The sequence below is a fragment of the Magnolia sinica genome, chromosome 1, assembly GCF_029962835.1.
Source record: "Magnolia sinica isolate HGM2019 chromosome 1, MsV1, whole genome shotgun sequence".
Lineage (NCBI taxonomy): Eukaryota > Viridiplantae > Streptophyta > Magnoliopsida > Magnoliales > Magnoliaceae > Magnolia > Magnolia sinica.
In genome coordinates this window covers 15,631,638-15,637,002 of record NC_080573.1, presented here as the reverse complement: position 1 = coordinate 15,637,002, position 5,365 = coordinate 15,631,638, and positions in this window count along the sequence as shown.

The following is a 5,365-nucleotide window of genomic DNA, read 5'->3' as shown; positions in this document are numbered from 1 at the left end:
AAATCCTTCACTATTAGGACCACTGTGCTGTTTATTTGACATCCAATCTTTATAGATTAGGTCATACAAGAAAACCGGCATGATTGAAGGGAAACAAACAAATATCAGATTGACCCAAAACTTTTATGGCCCCCAAAAAGTTTTCTAATAGTTGACACGTTCAATTCAACACTGTTTCCTATAATGTATGTCCAGTTGAGATTGCACGATACCCCATCTCAATTTTGGATTCATAGGATAAAACTGAATCTATAGAAAGATATATGGATGGAATTGCCGCATGAAATCACACTAAGTATCATGGTGGGACGCCTACGGAGAGAACACGGGAACAATAAAACAGGTACTCAATTGGCCGGTGGCAGGGAGTAAGCACAATCAACGTTTCCAGCGTACAAGAGGAGAAGGCTTCCGCCCCTCACTCACGCTTAAGCTAGGGCAGCAGCTTCCGCCTGGTTGTCGCAGCGTCTACGAGTCAGCTTCCGGCTGGCTGTTCGCAAGTCGTATGCAGTCTTTTATTTAGTTGGATAGTCTTTTGTCATTTCAACTCCAGGGGCTACTTGAAACATCCAGCCTGTCTACGTCAAGTTGGCCAGAAGGTCACTGTGGACCCAAAGAGCCCTGCCGGGCAAGGTCTACTTCCCACTGAGTTGGCCAAGGTCACTAAGGTAGACCTGAGAGCCCCTGCGGTTTGGGGGCCCAGACCGCTCGTGGCAGTTAAAAGTTTTTGCTTACCGAGGAGGTTTGTTAACGCACCCCCGGTCGAAACACCTGTCTCGTCCAACTATATTAATCATACAAGCTAATCGAAAATGGATCAACAATTCCAATCATACTAGCATATGAGCATTTGATGGATTTTAACTTAAACATGAATTCACACATATGTAGTCCCTAAGTAAAACACACAAAGAATGTAAGTTACATGGAGGAAATCATACACATTGTTAAGATAGTTGAGAATCTCTTCTCAACGCCCATATAAAGCACAATTTATTACACACTTATTCATTCAGACATTTCTACAAACACTTAGACTACATATTCCAACATATATGACGTATGTTGGTGATACGTATAGGGCAAACCTTTTAAGGAATTGAATTCTTCACCAAGCAACATAACTACAAATCCAACTGATCCATATACAAACATTTACAAACACAAGATACTATTACATAATTCTATTTATAATATTAGGTTTTTGGTTGTGTAATGCGAACAACTGTCTAACATGTAAAATTCAATCATCATAAATCAAACAATTAAACCAAAACCATAATAAACATTTATATACTTTAGGTGATTATGTTTTAAGCTAAGCTGTCTAGCACACAATAACATACAGATAATACTAATCACATTAGCTTCGAAACCCTAAAAATTATAGTTTCACCTAGTCGAGTCGGAATCCCGGTTTTAACAAGGGGTGCTAATGCGATAACGATGACAGGAAAATTCCAATTCTCTATTTCCTTTCCTTCCCCTCTTTTAGGGTTAGATTCTATAGTAGAGGGTGGGTTTAAGGCTTAAGGCGGGTAGGGATGGCCCGGGGCCAAGTTCTTAGTTTTCCCTTTCTCTCCACGCCTTCGTGGCTTTTTCACGTGGGTGGATAAGTCCGACAGGTCTAGTGGAGTTTTGTTAATGGTCGCGTAGGACATGATCGCACGGCACTCGGGCCATCACGCGGTGGACTTCTCGACAGGTTATTGGCGTGGGATCCTATATTTGGCCCGAGTGACGACCGATTATTAAATTCAATTTTATTTCAAATACACGTTTACATTTCTCGGTCAGTTGTATTTGGCCAATTAAACTTATTTTGCGAGGTTGCAGCCAATAATTATTCGTTATTAGTAATCACTTTCACATCGGTCCAGTCAATGAATTTCGGTCCAAAACTGTTTGGGAGGTTTAAATTTCGCAACGTGTTAATATCTTGCGGTTTGGGCTTCGACATTTTAAAGTAATAGGAATTTTTGCCCAGAGCATGTAAATTCTAATTTTAGGTTTAGTGGGTATTTACGAGGGTTGGGTCTTGCAAATTTTTAAGTTAGAATTTCTAAACTATAATAGGGTGCTAGCTTTTCTAATTAAAGGTTTTAAGTTTACAAGAGTTTGTAAAGGGTTTGTACAAAGTTTGAGAGAGGAAGAAAAAAAAGTGTGAAGGTTTTGTTTAGAGGGTTTAACTTAATTCAAAGTTTAGTGTTATCAGTTAGATGTTTTTTTATTTATGTTACACTTGTGATGAAAAAGGTTGTAATGTTCTACTTCATTGAATTATTTCGGCGAATCCAGTTTTCTCTTAGTTTTTCTACCTCTCTTAGTGGTGTGTATTCCTTGATATAGTTGATTTGTTATCTATAATTGCGGTTCCACGCACATGTTTTCTAGGTTTTGCCCTCAAGACAATTTTTTTATTTCGGCCTGGCCTAGTCATTGTAATTAATGGAGGTTGGTATTCTCTAAGGGGTCCCACGAGTGGGACCACCCCCGTGCCGAAGTACTTCCCCACCCTGGTGTGGCAGTCAAGATCAATCTTATATTTTTCCCTCATGATTTAATTGTATATTTTTTTTGAATGTGTACTAGGCCACATTAGAATGATCCACTCCGTTCACCTTGTCAGGCTATGGATCCGCATGGTCAGTTTTCATGGCATACATACATCAAAGTTGGCCTTGGAAAGTTTCAATAGTGGGTGCCCTTATCACTACTGTTTTCTGTAGTGTGGCCCACCCGAGATCCGGATCTGGCTCAAATGTGGGACCTAGCCCTTAAATGATAGCACGGATGACATACACGCATTATGGTGAGCCCCACAAGTTGGACCATTGCTCACGCCCAGGATGGGCTTCCACCCTCTAGTAACTCGACAGCCAGCAACCATTCCCACTATTTATTATTATTTTTTTTTCAATTTTAAAAATTTATTTAATTCTGTATATATACTTATACATGTATTTACATATTGATTTGCCCCCAAGTGAACCCATGTGTGGACAATCCACTCCATCCATCTGTTTGGTCACCTCGTGGTGGGCCCAAAATGCATTGGAACAACTTGATTTGGTATCTTTCCTTCATTTAGATCTATGTGATCTCAAAGACAAATTGAATAGCAAATAAATATCATGGTAGACCACACAAGGTGGTCCACGCTCTGATAGCATGTGGGGCACGCTGTCTTAGAGCGTGGCCGACTTGTGAGCCCCACAATGATCCGCAACATTAAATAAAAGAAAGAAGAGGGAAGAAGAGATCAGCCAATATTGGATGGGCCCCCACCGCTTTGGCGTCCTCCACACATAATTATCATATACACAAGTGGGTCTCATCCTTGTGTGCCCATGAAAATTGAAAGAAAGTAAGGAAAAAGGAAGAGTTTATCCTCCCTTGCACTCAGAATGATGATGAACGTCCGGATTAGGTCGGATCATCGATCAGATGATTCAGATGGTGAAGCTTCTCCCTCAAACCTTTCTAACATTCCTTCAAGTGCTAATCTCTCTTAATTCCACTCTCAAAACACTTCTTTCTCTCGAGCACTCTCCCTCCTCTTTCTAATCTCTTCTTTCTCTCTCCAATTTCTTTTCTCTCTTTTCTTCTCACTCTCATTTGCTCTTTCTTCCTAGCTACCATTGGTGAATACATATGGGGCTTAGGAGTGCTCGGGGTAGTTGTAGAGATTTGAGGGATAGAGATGGAAGAAGGGAAAGAGAGAGGGGTAAGAAGGAGATATGAAAAATAAGAGAGGGATGGAGTGGTATGGATCATGGCATGGGCTAGGGATGGTTTATGTTGAATATTGAAGAGAGATATGTGGGTATGGGCATTCTTGGTAGTTTAGGGTGAGTAAGGGGCTTTGTAGGGGTATTTTTGGTCTTTTGGTTAAGGGATATTGGAATGGGTACATGTAATGGTGTGAGGGTAGAATGGGTATTTAGAAAAGTCTCTTCTATGAGATTCTCTTCAAGATTCCTTGCAAGTGGGCCCACTCACCATGCGTACATGCATTATAGTGTGTGTTTGTCTCAATTTGCGTACACGTATGCATCTCTTCAACTGATGTCGGAAGAGGACTTGCCGCGTGGCATTGAAATAATAGCACCCACGCAGTTGATAGGGTACAAGTCTTAGGGTGTTACGGTACTTACATAGGGTCGTGAGCAAAACTCACTGATCTGGTTCGCCAAGAATGCGACGACACCGAAAACGAAGCATACAGCGGATTAATTAAGGTACCAGTTTTACATGTATTCTGAGGCCCACCTGAGTTTTAGTTGAATTTGATTTTTGGCCTTGTTCGGTAACAGGGAGTGTCTGAATTAATGAATGGAGTGATGTCACATAAAAGTTACGATGGGCCTACGGATCGAGATGTTGCGCGCTCTTCATAACAAAGTATAAGATTATTGTGGGGAATCTGCTGAGAGGGAGAGGGAGAGGGAGGAGAGACTCTTGGAGATAGAAAGGACAGATCCAACCATCCGATCTTGGTTGACACTTGACCCAGTTTCATGCAAGAGTATATTTCTAACTCAGTTTCAAGCTATAGGACACTTGAACCTCCATTCAGAATCGAACAAAGAAATGTAATTGTCTATAAATACATTTGAGTATCATCATGTTCATCTATCGAATTTGATCGAGTAGTCTTGATGTGAATTAGTACAAGCCAACTTTGGTTGGTTAATCCGATCAATTCATCAATGGGCAGCAAGTATAATGGTCTCATTGAACATCCCTAAAATTACTTATATCACACACGCATCTTGCAGGGCCCACGATGCTCAACTCTAGGACTATAAAAAGATAGATGAAGAGGAATTGGTCATATGAACCCCATGAAGTTGTTTTGGTACCTCATAAAAGTTGACTTTTTTTAAGTAAAATCAGAATTCTCGAGGACTTCTGCGGTAAAGCCCCAATTAGCTATTGGTTTTAGTTTCTTGATGAATGTGCAAATTTAAGAAGCCCAAGAAAAGCTGATTACTTAAAATTCCAATGCATTGTAAGATGCATCAGCAAGAAATCTCCCAGGAACTTCCCCACTACTCTTTCAGTTGCATTTCTTTGATGAGATCTATGATGGATGGTGTTTTAGATAATAACATCACTTTACAAAAAGGTTCCATACCCCCACCTAAAAGTTGACTTTTTTTAAGTAAAATCAGAATTCTTGAGGACTTCTGCGGTAAAGCCCCAATTAGCTATTGGTTTTAGTTTCTTGATGAATGTGCAAATTTAAGAAGCCCAAGAAAAGCTGATTGCTTGAAATTCCAATGCATTGTAAGATGCATCAGCAAGAAATCTCCCAGGAACTTCCCCACTACTCTTTCAGTTGCATTTCTTTGATGAGATC